Below are 18,283 nucleotides of genomic sequence, written 5' to 3'. Positions count from 1 at the left end.
TTGAATAGATTATAAAAATCAATATATAACTATGTTATAAGAAGTATAAGATGTGACGCAGTCAACACTGTTCATAAAATATGTATGTGAAAATTTTTTAAATAAAACTTGTTTAAAAAAAATAACGTTTGCAGGTATTAATTTATTTTTTATAAACAGTTGAGATTATACACACACACACACACACACACACACACACACACACACACACACACTGTTTTCCCGAAAATAAGACCCAACCAGAAAATAAATCCTAGCATGATTTTTCAGGATGCTTGTAATATAAACCCTACCTCCAAAATAAGCCCCAGTTAAGATTGTCAGCCAGATAGATGCATTTAGTACTGCATTTCGCTCAAAATAAGACCTAACCAGAAAATAAGCCCTAATGCGTTTTTTGGAGCAAAAATTAATATAAGACCGGGTCTTATTTTTGGGGAAACACTGTGTGTGTGTGTGTGTGTCTGTGTGTGTGTGTGTGATTATTGTAAGCTGCCCAAAGTTATCTTGATGGTAAGATAAGCAGACAATACATTTTATAACTAAATAAACACATTTTTTTGAATTTATAAAGAGTAACAACTTTATTTGTATTATGTGATAGAGGGTGAAATTTGCAAAGAGGACTTATTTTCAACCTTCATGTGCATCCTTATGTAATTATTCAGCACAGCTTTTTAAAAATAAAATTCTTACATTGAAGGTCACAAAACTGCTATGACAAATTTACAAGCAACTTTGACAATTAAATCATTTTTAGGACAGAGAGACTGTGAGTTCTAGTCCTATGTTCAATGAAAAGCCAGCTGAATGACCTTGGGACAATCATTCTCTGTCAGCCCTAGGAAGCAGGCACTGGTAAACCACTTCTGAAATTTTGCTAACTGCCAAAATTTCAGGGACTTTTCCAAGCAATTACCATGAGCCGACACTGACTCAAAGGCACAGATGGTCAAGATATTTGTTTGTTTGTTTGTTTATCAAACATGTACAAGATGACAAGTATAGGTATAAACATAAACATAAACAAGGGAAGTAAATACAAATAAATGGGGACAATAAGACAGGGATGGTAGGCACGCTGGTGTGCTTATGCACACCCCCTTTACGGACCTCTTAAAAAGGGAGTAAGGTCCACAATAAACAGTTTGAAGTTAAAACTGTGAGGGTTTGAGGCTGTAACAATGGAGTTAAGTAGAGCATTCTAGGCATTGATCACTCCGTTGCTGAAATCATATTTCCTGCAATTGAGTTTGAAGTGGTTTACCTTGAGTTTGTTTCGATTGTTTGCCCATGTACTATTGTGGTTAAAACTGAAGAAGTCGTTGTCAGGCAAGACATTGTAGCAGACAATTTTGTGTACTATGCTTAAATCGGACTGCAGGCGGTGCAATTCCAGATTGTCCAAGACCAAGATTTTAAGCCTGGTGGCATAGGGAATTCTATTGTGAATAGAGGAGTGGAGTACTCTTCTTGTAAAATACCTCTGAACCCACTCAATTGTTGAAGTGTTGAGCAGAAAGCAGACAAGACAATTACATTTGGTTGGCCTTTGGCTCTAATCCATGTTGATTAATTTACTGAGGAGGGAAGACTGGATGGATCCAGAGAGTGGTAAATATATCTTACTTTTATGGAGTGGTACCATAGGTTTAAAATAAAAAGTGGTTGGCCATTCTGAAAAGTCTTCACTGGATTCAGAAGCTCATAATTACCTTGATCACATGGACATGATAACCATCTGACATTTGGAGCTGTAGTGCCACTGATATGCACTATACAAACACTGACTCAGCAGAAGTTCAGCATGACTTGAATTGGTGCCTGAATAAAGGCAAATAAATTGAATTTCAATGTAGTAACTGGGGACTTTTCCTGATCTAAATGATGTTCTACTTAGTTTGAGAATATACCTAAAATCATTTTCACCAGGAGCTCAATCAATCACTGAAACTATTTTTAAGAATTTTGACTGGATTATAAACTACACCATTTCCTGGACAGAAACATTTCTTGAAAATTTTATAGTAATTTGGATTACTATTTGTATTCTAAATAGTCCTACCTATACATCTGCTTCAGTAGCTGCAACTGATGCAAAATGAAGTGGCTAGTTTTTCAGCAAGTCATTTTGCCAAGTACACATTGCATTTGTGCTGAAGAAGTTGCATTAGCTACAAATGAGATACTAATTTAGGTTTAAGTTTATCCCCCTGACATATAATGCCCTAAACAATTTGAGACCAGGATACAGATAAATCACTATCTCCATTATAATATGATCAATACTTGGAGACTAAAACATATGAAGAACGGCTGCAGGATTTGGGTTTGGCTAGTCTAAAGAAAAGAAGAATTAGGGGCAACATGATAGCAGTATTGCAGTATTTGAGGGGTTGCCACAAAGAAGAGGGGGTCAAATTATTCTACAAAACACCAGAGGGCAGGACAAGAAACAATGGTTGGAAACTAATCAAAGTGAAAAGCTGGAAAACCTGGAATTAATGAGAAACTTCCTAACAGTGAGGACAATTAACCAATGGAACAGCTTACCTTCAGAAATTGTGGGTTCTCCATCACTGGAGGTTTTTAAGAAGAGACTAGACAGTCCCTTATATGAAATAGTATAGGTTCTTCTGCTTGAGCAGGAGGCTGGACCAGGAAGATGGACTAGACCTCCAAGGTTCCTTCCAGCTCTATTCTATTGTATTGTAACTCTATCAATTCCTGAAATTTATTGTAGTTGCCATCACCTGAGGATTACCATCTTGTGCTAACTCATTCCTTCCTGAAAAAGAAGGGCCTTTTCAGAAGTGGTTTGGGATGTCTTTTCAAAATATTCAAAATATGTCAACTACTGTATTACATTGTTTAGATCTCAAGTAAGATACATTTTTTTCACCCAGATTTTTCTCAAGGGAGTGTGGTTGATGATGATAATGATTTCATTTTCATCAATTGTAATATATGTTTTATATTAACTGCATTGGTTTTATTTATATGAAGCTGTCTTCTTACATAGCCTGTTATAGTCTGAAAGGTACAATCCCAAGCTATTTTTAATCTTATCCATGAGCTGGTATAGAAGACAGTTCTCTGATTCAGTCTTAGCCAAATAAAGTTATCCTAGACAAATTGGTTTTCATTTCTCATGGTATTTGGGGGGGAAAGGGTTAGTCCTGAGGTCAAGTTGTAGCTTAGAGCTGAAGATGAAGCCATGAAGGTCTCTGAAAGATTTATCAAGACAGATTGTAATGAAGCATTAAAAATAGAGGAATAAGACGTTTCCTGAGGATTAATGACTGTTCAGGAGGGGTTGATGGCTAGAAGAGCAACAACTAAGGGTCATTAACCCCAGATGGCAATTAATCTCTAGGAATTGCCTGGCAGCTGGGTTGTAATCGTGGAACACTAAAAAAAAAAAAAGAAGAAGAAGAAGAAGAAAAGGAAAAGACAAATGAAGAGGAGGAGGAGAATGGCAACCAGGCTAGGACAAAAGTATTTTTCTTTCCTTAGATATGCACTATTAATTAGTATTCACTAGAAATGGCTAATAGTCTAATAAATAACACATTAAGAAACAGAAAAGATATAATACTCTTAGTCCAACATTTTTATGTCCTTTTTATTGGTGCCCAATCATTTAGCATGAATGGCATGTCAATTTATGGGCAAAAAAAGGATACCACAAATTTAAAATGAGGAGCTGTTTTATTCTTTCAAAAACCAGAAAGTATTCGTGGTAATGATGCATGTTATTTTGCAGCAGGAAGCACATTTTTATTTTATTTTGCTTCTATGGAAGCATTAGTCCTTTATTTCATATATTGATACATGTGCTGGAAACAATATTGTAAGCCACTCATAGTTTTTAATTGACTGGCCTATCAGTAAGATTTAAAAAAAATAAGATAAAATAAAGCAATATGCTGCACAACTTCCAATATTGCCAACAATTTGGCTTTCTTGTACAATCTGCTGCTAAGCGTGGAGCTTTAATCAGGTTACTTCCCTACTCCTACAGTAAAACTTTTCAGTTATACTCCCTGCTCTGCAGGTTGCATAGAAGGAAGAAGAAATATTTTCTACTAAAGTAGCTAATGGATGCAATGGAAACTACCAAATCTGTATAACCTCTTTATTTCATTTTCTTAAAGCATGTCTAGCCCTCACATGGCTCTAAGGATCCATTCAAAAATGTTCAGTCAATGCAATGGCAACAAATAATTGGAATGGAAAGGTCAAGAATCTGAGTCATACACAATTATTTGATTCTCACAAAACCTCCTGTTAGGGACAGATGACTGTTTTTCCTTTTGCCTGTGCTTGTCCAATTACACTCTGTATTTCCACAGTAATTTCTAATTGTTTTTTTAAATGGGTTTTTCAGTTATATGTATTTTTGTATATATTCTTTTATTTCTGAAGCCCATTGATATTGAATTTGCAAAGAACAAACTCAAACATCCCAAGCTACAATTGTGCAATTGTGCATTTTTACTTTGCTTACTATGATTATTTTTTCCTGTAATAAGAAGATAAAGGCAGCAAAACATCCATAATCCTAAATCTGATGGAATAAATTGTGGCTTAAATTACTCTTTTTTTTTTAACCACTGAGCCATAAAAACTAATTCTTGTAGTCCATTACTAATGCTTTTCATTGACCATAAGTAGCTAGACAAAACTACAGTTTAGTTCTGATAAAGCTACTCCAATATAATCAAAAATTGCTGGTTTTAGATAGTATTTAGAACTCACTCAGGCCAGGATGCCCAAATCAGTTTTGAAATAGTAGAACTTGATACAGATAAAAAAGAATATGTGATTTAATTAGTAATAACAACATAATTCAGTTAAATGTTTGAAAGAAAATCAAGAGATCCCTTTCTGTTATGGTCTTTTTTTTTTTTTACAGTTCTGAATTAATTAATCAGACATATATGTTATGTTAATTATTTAAAAATTCACTTCAGTTATAAGGATGCAATTGAATAGTGGAAGAGTCATGATAGGCCAAAACAATTTACTTCTGCATACAATAATATTTAAACTCAAGGTTGTTTTCTCAAAGTATGGTAGTGGCCACTAATTTAGAATAGAATTCTTTATCGGTCAAGTGTGATTGGATACACAAGGAATTTGTCTTTGGTGCATAAGCTCTCAGTATACATAAAAAATACATTAATCAAGAATCGTGATACAATACTTAGAGATAGTCATAGGATACAAAATAAGCAATCAAATCATACTAGGAAACTAAATAAAACAATATAAATTGTAAAGATATAAGCAACAAGGTTATAGTCATAAGTAGAAGGAGATAGGTAATAGGAAGGATGAGCAGAATAATAGTAATACAGTCTTAGTAAATAGTTTGACAGTGTTGTGGGAATTAATTGTTTAGCAGAATGGTGGCATGCGGGAAAAAAAATCTCCTTCTGTCTAGTTGTTCTGGTGTGCAATGCTCTATAATGTCAAGCTGAAACAATTTATGTCTAGGATGTGAGGGGTCTGTAGATATTTTCACAGCCCTCTTTTTGACTCATGCAGTATACAGGTCCTCAATGGAAGGCAGGTTGGTAGCAATTGTTTTTTCTGCAGTTCTAATTATCTGTTGAAGTCTGTGTCTGTCTTGTTTTGTTGCAGAGCCAAACTAGACAGTTATAGAGGTGCAGATGACAGACTCAATAATTCCACTATAGAACTGTAACAGCAGTTTGAGCTTTCTGAGTTGGCACAGAAAGAACATTCTTTGTTGTGCTTTTTTAATGATATTTTTGATGTTAGGTGTCCATTTTAAGTCTTGAGATATGATAGAACCTAGAAACTTGAAGGTCTCTACTGTTGATACTGTGTTGTCTAGTATTGTAAGATGTGGTAGTATAGGAAGGTTTCTCCTAAAATCTACCACCATTTCTATGGTTTTGAGTGTATTTGGTTCAAGATTGTTCCAGTTGCACCACAAGGCTAGTTGTTCAACCTCCCATCTGTATGCAGATTCGTTGTTGTCTTGAATGAGACCAATCACTGTTGTATCATCTGCAAACTTCAGTACTTTAACAGAGGGATCTTTTGAGATGCAGTCATTGGTATATAGAGAGAACAGAAGTGGAGAGAGCACACAACCCTGGGGGAGGGGGCCTGTGCTAATTGTATAGGTATCTGATGTGATTTTGCCTAGCTCCATCTGTTGCTTCCTGTCTGTTAGGAAGCTTATGATCCACTTACAAGTGTGGTCAGGTACAACTAGCTGATTTAGTTTAGTTAGAAGAATATCTGGAATGATGGTATTGAATGCTGAGCTGAAGTCTACAAAGAGGACCCTTGCATACGTCTTTGGAGATTAAAGATGTTGTAGGATGTAGTGCAGAGCGATATTAACAGCATCATCTGCCAATCTAGAAGTCTTCTATAGAAGGAATTAGATAATTCACATAGGATAATGCTAATCATAATTAATTCCATGCCATGAGTCTCTATCATCAATAGTAGAGACACAATGGCACAGCTCACCAATTGCTGGTCTTCATGCCATGCTTGTCAACTTCCCATAGAAATCTGATAGATCTGTGGCTGATAAACAGGATATTAAATGAAATTATCCATGAACCAATATAGGTCTTCCAATTTTTTTCATGGTATTCAAATATCAATATCATTCTCATTTGCTAGTTTGCAAATGCAACTCAGTTATTTGCAAAGAGGTTGTAAGATTTCAGGATGCATTATCTTTCAAGATGGACCAGTAGGTAAATGGAGGTACAGATTTTAAGAAGAGATGGGAAGTTCTTCATCCTAGACAACCGGGCTGCATGAAAAGAAAAAAGGTAATTTCAGAGGCCACAGAGCGAGAACTAGAGTAGAAATATATATATGGCCTTAATTTTTGATGTGATGGAAGGAGAAGAAAAAGAAAGGAACTAAAGGAGTCAAGATGTGAGGGGGAAAAGAGGAAAAGAAAAGAATCTGGATTTAACAAAGAAATCCTGCCCACCCTCCTTTTTTTTGTTGGCAAAACTACTAAGGAGCAAAAGATAAATGCAGCTCCAAAGATTTGTGCAAGGAATGCCAAACCAAAGATTTACAGTTGAATAAATGTGGTGTGAAGAACTGGAAGTTCAGCTGTGAAGAGAAGCTAAAAAACAGTTTGGAGACCTGACCCAAGAAGAGAAGGTTGGAGTGAGAGAGAGAGAGACACCAGACAAATCAAAGACCAGAAGCCAAAGAAGAAAGTAAAGTAGGAAATAGTAGAGGCATTAAGAGTAAGCCCCTTTTGGCAGAGTGGGCCAGGGCAATTTCTTGAGTATAGAGCTATTAATTTAAAATCTTAACAAACAGTTCCTATTGCACCAATGTATATACCATTTGTCATTGTTTCCCTAATGATTTAAATAAAAGCTATAAAAAATTCACACAAGTAGGATATTCTTTTTCCTACTGGGTATCATAGGAGGGAAGGAAGTAATCCTTTGAACTTCCTCATTGGCTGAAAAATGGACAGTAGGATTGATAGGATTCAGGTGCTGGAAAAGTGCTTGTTTGGCAAATATCTGGGGGATTTAGCTGCCATTTCCAGGCCTGCTTCCAGTGTTATAGGTAAACATAAGCATTTTACACTTTTCTATTTGAAATTCTTCTCTCCCATGGAGACCATAATCATAGGATTTCTTCTTCCATGAATAACTTTTTTTCAACTTCAACTGGAAAAACATCAATAACTTGCATTTTGCTGATGGCACTACTCTGATGGGGAAAATGCAAATGATTTGCAAGATCTAGAAATGAAAGACAAGGAGCACAGCAAAAACCTGTGACTAAAATAAAATATAGAAAGAATCAAATAAGGACATAAATTATAGTGCCAACCTTACAAATGACACTAAAGATACTGAAGTAGTGGGTAGCTTCTTCTTTTTAAGATCAATTATCAATATTAAAGGAACCAACAGTCAAGAAATATGCCAAGAAAATAATACAGATGTGTCATAACTGTATGTGCAAAAGTCAAAATCATTCAGGAAACAGTTTTCCCCATGAAACTCTGTAGAAGTGAACACTGGATTTTTTGGGGTGGAGAGTGGGGGGGAAGCAGGATAGAAAAAGTATTGACACTTTGGAATTTGGGTATGGATAATACTCTTTAGAATATTGTAGATAGCCAAGAAAACAAATGGGATCATAGAACAAACAACTAACAGCTCTTGAGCACAAATGATGAAGCTCAAGTTACCATAAGTAAGACATAGCTCTCTGTAGATATCTATAATGCTGGAAAAGGTGGAAGGAAAGAAAAGAGGGCAAGCAGCAGCAAGATGGATTGGCGTAATTACAGCAGCAATATTTAAAAACTTGAAGAGTCTGGTTAAGGCTACATCAGCATGGAGAAGGCCAATTTATGTGGTCAGTACCAATTTGATTGGTCATGCTATCGTCCTCCCTTTCTGCTCCTGCTTCATCCCAATTTAAATCCTATATCAGTCAAGCCACTGATTAAGTGAACTGCAGCTCATGAAAGCTTATGCCTTTCAATAAAATTTGTTAGTTAGAAAATGTGCTACCAGACTCCTGATTTCTTGGTTCAGTAATATCCAATATCAGATATTCTGAAGCTCAGTTTGCCAATGAAGGTGTGTCAGATCTCTTTGACAAATGAAGCTGAAATAATGAATGATATAAATGACTCTCTGCAAATGGGCAATGTGAACATAAATTATAACAGCTACCTGATGGAACATTCTGATATTTTACTCCAAGGTTGAACTACAGCTGATTAAGCAATTTTATTCCCTTCTTACTGAATTCAAACCTATTAAATTAGATTTACTATACAAGGAAAGAGAGAGCAGAAGCTTCTAGAGAGAAAAAACGGAGAATGGAGAAGCTGCTCTTTCATGGTTTGATTCTCCTACTTATGATAACTCCAGGCATTTGTATCCAGTACATATTGTTGACTGCCTCACTCTGTTCAGTTCTACAATGATTTCCTCCCTCCCTCCCTCTGTGTGTGTGTGTGTGTGTGTGTGTCACACAGAGACAACCATGCTTGTTGTTTTTTGTCTCTTGTGATAAAAATATACCCTTGTAAGCTGACGAACAGCCGTGTGTACAATTTCTTTATTTCTTCTTCTTTAAGCTTGTGCAAGGCAGTATAAATCTGTGCTAACTAAAGATTTCCTGTTGCAGAGAAGACACAAATCTCAAGACAGCTGTTGCAGAGGAGACACCAGACAAAAAGGCAGCCTTATTTGCCTCAGTGAACCACTTCATGCAACCTTGAAACTTTGTCATGGTCTCACTTTTCTCAGTTAGTCTTTCTATTCCTGCAAATGCTGAAAGAGAAGCATCCTCTTCCACTTTTGCAACTGTTGGATGATCATAAGAGGAAAATGTTGACTCACAATGTACAATTCTTGACTGCTTGAAAATTCTGGAGGAGATTTTGGAAGAGCTTTGAAGAAAAGTAAATTGAGGCAACTTGGTCACACTGCTTCACTCCAAGAGAAGAAAGGGGAGGGGATATTGCTTGGTAAAACAGTTTGACACTTCATTATAAAAAATTACACTTGTAAAGATTTGTACTGCCTTGTTCACCACTGTTGCATCTTCTGTCTCTGTCTTAAACATATAGCATGCACAATCCCCCAAAGTGTTTAAAGTTTTTAAATCTGCCTTCTTACACAAGTTCAAAAGGTCTTAAGATAATTTCTTTATATTTTTTATTTTATTTTATTTTTCAATTTATATACCGCCCTTCTCGCACCACTCAGGGCGGTGCACAGCCAGAATTAAAAACATGAAATACAAATATTAAAAACAATTAAAATCTATATAAATTTGGCCCAAAATTTAAAAAACCACAAACCAATTAAACATTTAAAAATTTTAAAAAATTTCTTCCTAAGCCAGCCCGGCTTGCTGGAAAAAGTGGGTTTTAAGGGCACGGCGGAAGGCACTGAGGTCTTGGATTCTCCTTATCTCTGGGGGCAGCTGATTCCAGAGGGTAGGTGCCCCCACAGAGAAGGCTCTCCCCCTGGGGGTCACCAGCCTACATTGTTTGGCTGATGGCACCCTGAGGAGGCCCTCTCTGTGGGAGCGCACGGGTCGCTGGGAGGTCGTCGGTAGCAGCAGGCGGTCTCGAAGATAGCTAGGCCCTATGCCATGGAGCACTTTAAAGGTGATAACCAACACCTTGAAGCGCACCCAGAAGACCACCGGGAGCCAGTGCAGCTCGCGCAGGAGCGGTGTTACATGGGAGCACCATGCTGCTCCCATCACTACCCGCGCTGCTGCGTTCTGGACCAGCTGGAGCCTCCGGGTGCCCCTCAAGGGGAGCCCCATGTAGAGAGCATTGCAGTAGTCAAGGCGAGAGGTGACGAGGGTGTGAGTCACTGTGCACAGGGAATCCCGATCAAGAAAGGGCCGCAACTGGCAAATCAGGCGAACCTGATAAAAGGTCCCCCTGGTTACAGATGTTCCTCCGTCAGATGTTCCTCCAAGGACAGCTGCATATCCAGGAGGACTCCCAGATTGCGAGCCCTTTCTGTGGGGGCCAAGGACTCGCCCCCAATAGTCAGTGATGGAGTCAACTGACTATATCGGGATGCCGGGAGCCACAGCCACTCAGTCTTGGAAGGGTTGAGCCTGAGCCTGTTCCTCCCCATCCAGATCCGCACAGCCTCCAGGCACTGAGACATCACTTCAAGGGCATCGTTGGGGTGGCCTGGGGTGGAGATATACAGCTGGGTGTCATCAGCGTACTGATGGTATCTCACCCCGAAGCCACGGATGATCTCGCCCAGTGGCTTCACATAAATGTTGAACAGAAGGGGCGAGAGGACCGATCCCTGTGGCACTCCACAGACGAGAGGCCTCGAGGTCGACCTCTGCCCCCCTGCCAACACAAACTGCGACCGGTCGGAGAGAAAGGAGGAGAACCACCGCAATATGGTGCCTCCCACCCCCAACTCTTCCAGCCGGTGCAGCATGATACCATGGTCGATGGTATCAAAAGCCGCTGAGAGATCTAACAGGACCAGAACAGAGGAGCAACCCCTGTCCCGAGCCCTCCAGAGATCATCAACCAACACGACCAATGCTGTTTCCGTGCTGTGCCCAGACCTGAAACCCGACTGGAACGGATCTAGATAAGATGTTTCCTCCAGGAATTGTGGAAACTGTCGCGCAACCACACTCTCAACAACCTTCGCCATGAAGCGAAGGTTGGAGACAGGACGATAGTTGGCCAATATTGCCGGATCCAGGGACGGCTTCTTGAGGAGAGGCCTCACCACCACCTCTTTCAAGGCAGCGGAGAAGTAACCCTCACTCAACGAAGCGTTGATAACACCCTGGAGCCAGCCTCGTGTAACCTCCCGGGAAGCCAGTACCAACCAGGAGGGACACGGGTCCTAAACATGTGGCCGTACTAAGTCTCCCCAAAATCCTGTCCACATCATCGGGAGTCACAGCATCAAACTCCTCCCAGATAACATTCTCAAGACTATTCCTCGTCACCCTGCCCTGATCTACCCAGTCAGAATCCAAATCCCCCCGGATCTGAGCGATTTTGTCATACAGGTATTGTCCGAAATCCTCCACCCTGCCTTCCAGGGGATCCTCCTGCACTCCCGGATGGAGCAGAGAGCGGGTCACCCTAAACAGGGCGGCCGGAGGATTCCCTGATGACGCAATAGAGGCGGAAAAGTAATTAAACTTTGCCGTCTTTATCGCCACTAGGTAGGTCTTAATATGCGACCTTACCAGTGTTCAATCAGATTCAGCGAGACTGGCCCTCCAACCGCTCTCCAGGCGTCTTTTCCGGCGCTTCATTTCCCTCAGCTCCTCAGTAAACCAAGGAGCTGCGCGGGATCGGCACCAGGTCAGAGGCCGCAAAGGCACGACTTGGTCCAAGCCCCACCAGCCGCCCGATCCCAGGCGGCTACCAGGTCTTCAGCCGAGTCATGTGCTAGATCCTCAGGAAATGGCCCAAGCTCCATCTGGAACCTATCAGGATCCATCAGGCGCCTGGGGCGGACCCATCTTATTGGCTCCGCCTCCCTGCGGCGGGATGTAGCGGTTCGAAGGTCCAGGCGAAGGAGCGAGTGATCTGACCATGACAAGGGTTCCATGTCTATATCCCCTATAATAAGATCACTCAACCACTGGCCAGAGACAAAAATCAAGTCCAGAGTGTGTCCCCCCCTGTGGGTGGGGCCATGAACTAGTTGGGTCAGGTCCATGGCCGTCATGGAAGCCATGAACTCCCGAGCCATCTCAGACGTTTCACCGATGGACGGCAAGTTGAAATCACCCATGACCATAAGCCTGGGTGTATCAACTTATAATATCCTTCTTATACCAAAGAGGTACAAGAATCTAAAGTTCCAGGAATAGATGTAAGAACTACCCCCCCCAATCCTTCTCACCCCAAGAATTCATCCAAAGAAGAAAATATTTACATGATTGGGAGTGAACGTATTAATTATATCTTAAACAAATTATATCTTAAACAAATTGCTATTTTAAGACAAGGTCGTGATGGGTCAGACACGACTTCACAACTAACAACAACAACAATTTTAAGAGACAGTAAGGGGGTTGAATAGATGGGATTTGTACAGTAAAATTAATATCTTTCAAATGTATGTTTTGTCGTGGGTTATTTATCCTATGTGTGGTCTTCCTTTAGGTTTGCAGAAATGCAAGGCATTGCTTCAGTGGGTTCCTTAGATAAATTTTCATCCTCATTTCTAATCAGGAAGCTTCAACTGTCAGTGAGAGGAAGCTTTAATTTTTCAGATTTAAATTATTACCATAAGGCATATCTTCTTGTTTGAGGTTAGTGAAGTTTTGCTGCTAGAAACTAGTCCTCATGGGCCATCTAAAATCAATATATTTAACACTCTTCATAAGTTGGAGGGTGTTATAATCTAATTACTTTAGGAAGGTTGAAGTTTTATCTTCATCCATATTAGCTACCAGGGTCATATGATTTGTATGCTCTATTTCACATTGGTTATATTTCTAAATGTTATGATCATACAAAGGTAACTTATTATAGAGGAATCTAAACTTTAAATTAGAGAGATCATCCTTTATTGGAAAACCTAAGTAGAGGTGGATTGAATGACGACTTGTCATTTGAAGAATAGAAGCTTGGATGTTATTTATCTATGGCTGTGGGACTAAGAATCTAAGACTTGTGTCAGAGGTTCAACCACAAGGGACATATCTCATCAGAGAACCCAGAAGAGTGTCTTTCCTTCAAAAAATATGGTGAGATGTAATTTACAGAAATCCATGCTAGATCAGTTGCCACCAGGCCTGTGGTAGGTGTTAAATTTTTGGAAATCTGGTGAGAAATGGGCTAGAGGACTCAGAACTCTTGGCTGAGCAAACAGGGCTGCAGGAGAAAAATACCCATCACAAATATTAAAAAAATGAAAACAAAGAAATAATGATGTGTTATTACAAATCAAGTCCAATAGGAAGGGATAAGAATAAAAAGAAATATAAAAATGAAAGAACTTGTAATGATTACAGAAATAATAGACAAATGAGGAAGATGAAAAATTGGTCAGCATCTCTGCAGATGAACTGCATGGTTTTTGGTTGAAACATCTGACTGCTCTGCACTCAGTTATTGCCAAGCAATTTAACAACATACTGCAAGGAGGTGTAAGATTGGTTAACATCTGGCAAACCTACCTGATAATGAAATATCCAATATCCAGGACCCAAGCAGATACAAGCCAATTTCCTGCTTACCAACAACACTCAAATTGCTTCTGGTATGGTTGAAAACAAGCTCTTTCCATCCGAGCAGAAAGGAACAGCAAACAGCAGAGGAACAAAATATCAGTTCCTAATTGACAAGATGACTTTGGAAAACTTGAATGTAGCTAGGATTATCTACAGGAATGGATTAGACTCTCAGCCACATGCTTGGATAATCAAATGCCTAGAAATAACAGAAGAAACATTATGAACTTTGTACAATGGTGATAGATTGGGAGAGGTTAATATCAAGAGAGGAATCTTTAAGAAGACTCATTGTCACCATTACTATTTGTCATTGCACTGATTCCTGTCAAAGGTCTGAACCTTTATGGAAAATATTATCTGTAATAGAATCACTGTTCAAAGCTGTCCATATATACAGCCAAGACATTGCAATGGAGTTTGGACTGAATAAATGTGCCACAACACCATTAAATGAGGCAAAATAGTGAGAGCTGAAGGAATCAAGATGCCCTATGGAAATAACATCAAAAATCTGGATGAAGGCAATCAATATGCATACCTGGACATCATTCAGGTCACAACATCAAGCATACCAAAATCAAGAAGAGGGTTACAAGTGAATAGATTATGAGAGTGAAGAAATCTTAAAATCCAAACTCAGTAGAGTAAATACCATCAAGACTATGAACAACTGGGCAATTCTAGACATTAAATAAGTATTTGAAATAGTGGACTGGATTCAAGCAGAACTAAAAATCCTGGGTAGGAAGACCAGGGAATTAATGACAATGAATCATGAATCACAGATAAGAATCAAAGATCTGAAAATCAAAATTGAAAGATTATAACATAAACCAGCTGTGATGTCCAGTGGTTATCAGCAGACTAAGGTGTCATATCAGAAAGTGTGAACATTGACAAAAGTTCCATCTGTCAACTACCAAAGGTCCCACTTGGATTCACACATATACTACACTGATATATTAAAACATCCTAGGTTTTTGGAAAGATCTTGATGTGTATGAAGGCCAACACTGGTTAAAGAGCTATGATTTCACATTTTTATAAATATAATATGTAATGTCAATATAATCCATTAAAACACTTTCATTAAAACACATTCACAATCCATTAAATACCACTTTATAATGCCTTGGTAAAGCCACACTTGGACTACATCCACTTTTGGTTGCCACAATGTAAAAAAAGATGTGGAGACTCTAGAAAGAGTGCAGAGAAGAGCAACAAAGATGATTAGGGGACTGGACACTAAAACATATGAAGTTTAATGAAAAGAAGGACCAGAGATGACATGAGAGCAGTGTTCCAATATCTCAGGAGCTGCAACAAAGAAGAGGAAGGCAAGCTATTCTCCAAAGTACCTGAGGGTAGAACAAGAAGCAATGGGTGGAAACTAATCAAGGAGAGAAGCAACTTAGAACAAAGGAAAAATTTCCTGACAGAACCAGAATCAGTGGAACAACTTGCCTCTAGAAGTTGTGAATGCTCCAAAACTGGAAGTTTTTAAGAAGATGTTGGATAACCATTTATCTGAAGCGGTGTAGCATTTCCTGCCTAGGCAGGGGGTTGGACTAGAAGACCTCCAAGGTCCCTTCCAACTCTGTTATTCTGTTTCTGTTTCTACTTGTTTCTAGCTTGATGCTTTAACCATATCAAACTCATTCTCAAGCCAATAACAACTATTTATGATTGTTGGTAATATACTAAAGCCTATTAAATTAACTATTCAAGTACATCGGGAGGCATGGAACAAGAAATTGCAGAGAATCGTCTACAAACATTAATGAAATATTACTTTGGCATCCATGAAAAATACAATTAATTTAGCAAATATTATTATTATTCAATACCAGTGCATCTTTTCAAGAAAAAATAATCATGGCTTTATATAATTATTGAAGATTATTGGTGCTCAAAATTCAATATGACACAGTCATAAACTACAGAGGCTCCCTTTTGTATAGAAGCTATTTTACATTTTAATTTTGCTCTGGAAGACTCGTTTGTTTTTGTTGATGCTCATGTAGCAACAAATTATTTCATTTTTATATATACTGTTCATATTTATATTAAATTTCATTTTTATAAGGGATACACCCAGAGTTTTCTAAGTACATCCACCATTTTTTTTAGAGTGTATAACCCAGGTTCAAGGAAAGTTGACAGCCCTGAAACAGTTATGCACCTCTCCTCACTATCTTTCTTTCTTCTTTTTCTGTTCAGCTTTTTTTTTTATGTCAGATCATTAATCTAACAGTCATAAGGCGAATGGGAGAAGCAAGCCCCTTCCAGAGGTGGGATTCACTTACCTTCCCTACCGGTTCGTAAATGTGAGCATGTGCGCCACCTCTGTGCATGTGCACAGCCTTCTGTGCATGCACAGTAGTCGTGCATTACTCCCGCAGTCACCGTTACCGGTTTGTGGGATCTGGAGAGAACCAGCTGAATCCCACCACTAGTTCCTTCCCATCCTAAAATTGAATCTGATGGCTACATTCATGCAGCTATTCAAGAGCTATTCATTTAGACAGCTATTTTCAAGTGACAGCTTTCTATTAGCTGCCATTATAATAACAATTCCTACCAGTGTACTACTGTAGAGGTAGTGTTGGGCATGTAACCTCTCCAATCTAGGAGTTGTTAGAGGGTTTCTAAGTACTATTCAAGATGCTGGTCATCATTATTGAAATCCTTCAAAAGAATTGTTGCAAATGCTCAAGGCAACTATTTTAGTTCTTAAAATGTACCAAAACTATATCAAAATGACCACCATCATTTAGAATGTGACTTTACCATGCCATGGAAAGCATAACCCTAACTCTTGAGTCTTATGTAAGAATGCACATATATATGAATCAGTGGTGGGATTCAAATTTTTTTACTATCGGTTAAGTGGGCGTGGCTTGGCGGGCATGGTGTGGCTTGGTGGGCATGGCTTGGTGGGTATAGCAGGGGAAGGATACTATAAAATCCCCATTCCCTCCCCACTCCAGGGGAAGGTTATTTCAAAATCCCCATTTCTTCCCGATTAGCTGGGACTTGGGAGGCAGAGAATAGATGGGGGCATGGCCAGTCAGAGGTGGTATTTACCAGTTCTCCGAAGTACTCAAAATTTCCGCTATCGGTTCTCCAGAACTGGTCAGAACCTGCTGAAACCCACCTCTGGTATGAATCCAGTAATATTTTACCCCCACTGACTTGAATAGTACAGTTATGATTCATTGTCTGTCAATAAACAACAAATAAGAAGTGATAGCACTATGAGTTTTTTTTTAAAAAAAAACAAATTTGAAGGTTTCTAACTCTGAAATCTCTGAATATATTTCCTTTTTGAAATTTGACAAAATCCACCGCATCAAAAATATTGTACTGTCAGATTATTTCTTCCAATTATTTTAAAAAGTTTCTAAAGCAATATTACAGCCACATTGCCCACTTTGAATAAGAGGCAATAGGTGTACTTTGATTTTTAAACTTCTTTTTAGATTTAGCTTCAAGTTGAATCAAGAAGCCCCACTATTAGTCCAAGGTTAATTAATCTAGTTTGCTAACTAAAGGTCTAAGCAAAATCTTATTGTCAATACTGTTAATAAATAGATAAATCTTTTTCAACTCCGCAATATTTTTCCCAAGTGCTATTTTTTTCAACTTTTCATTTCATAAACTATTTTTTCAGTTTATTTTTCTTGCTGTTTATCACTGAATATATAGAAAATAGAAATTTGTACATCATTAAATCAAAATTTGGTTTGCGAAAGAGTGTGTGATGACAGATTGACATACATGACACTAGCCCGTGGCTGAATGCTTAATCTGAGGTACTTTATGAAAAAGCTGATTTTCTTGGTTTGTTTCCCCAGGGGGAAAAAGTAAATTAAAATATTATCAGTTCTTGCCATGCACAGAAAGAGACCTTGAGGGCATTTCAAGAACTGAAAAAAAGTGGCTAGCTTCAACAGTATTAGTTCTAATTACCCCAAAAATAACATAGTAGAATGCAATATTATTTGAGAAACAGCTAGGTGATATCTTCAAAGAAATTTGAGCAAGAATATAAGTCTGGATAGTGTGTGTGTGTGTGTGTGTGTGAGAGAGAGAGAGAGAGAGAGAGAGGGAGAAAGAGAGAGAGAGAGAGAGAGAGCGCACATGCGCAGAGACGTCTGGGCCGGTAGGCGGATCCTCCCACCTCCGGCGCTACCAGTTTGCCCGATCCTACCACTGGTGTGTGTGTGTGTCTCTGTGTGTGTGTATGTATGTTCTTTATATGTGTGTATGTGTCCATTTTTGTGTATGTCCATGTGTGTAGATGCATGTGTTTATGTGTGTGTGTGTGTATGTATGTATGTATCTATGTATCTATGTATGTATGTACAGGTAGTCCTCACTTACAACCACAATTGAGCCCAAAATATATGTTGCTAAGTGAGGCATTTGTTAAGTGAGTTTTGCCCCATTTTACAACCTTTCTTGCCACCGCTGTTAAATGAATCATGGCAGTTGTTAAGTTAGTTACACA

This window comes from Pantherophis guttatus, chromosome 3 (genome assembly GCF_059756535.1).
Source record: "Pantherophis guttatus breed Tessera chromosome 3, ASM5975653v1, whole genome shotgun sequence".
Taxonomy (NCBI): Eukaryota; Metazoa; Chordata; class Lepidosauria; order Squamata; family Colubridae; genus Pantherophis; species Pantherophis guttatus.
Note: the sequence above shows the minus strand (reverse complement) of the source record.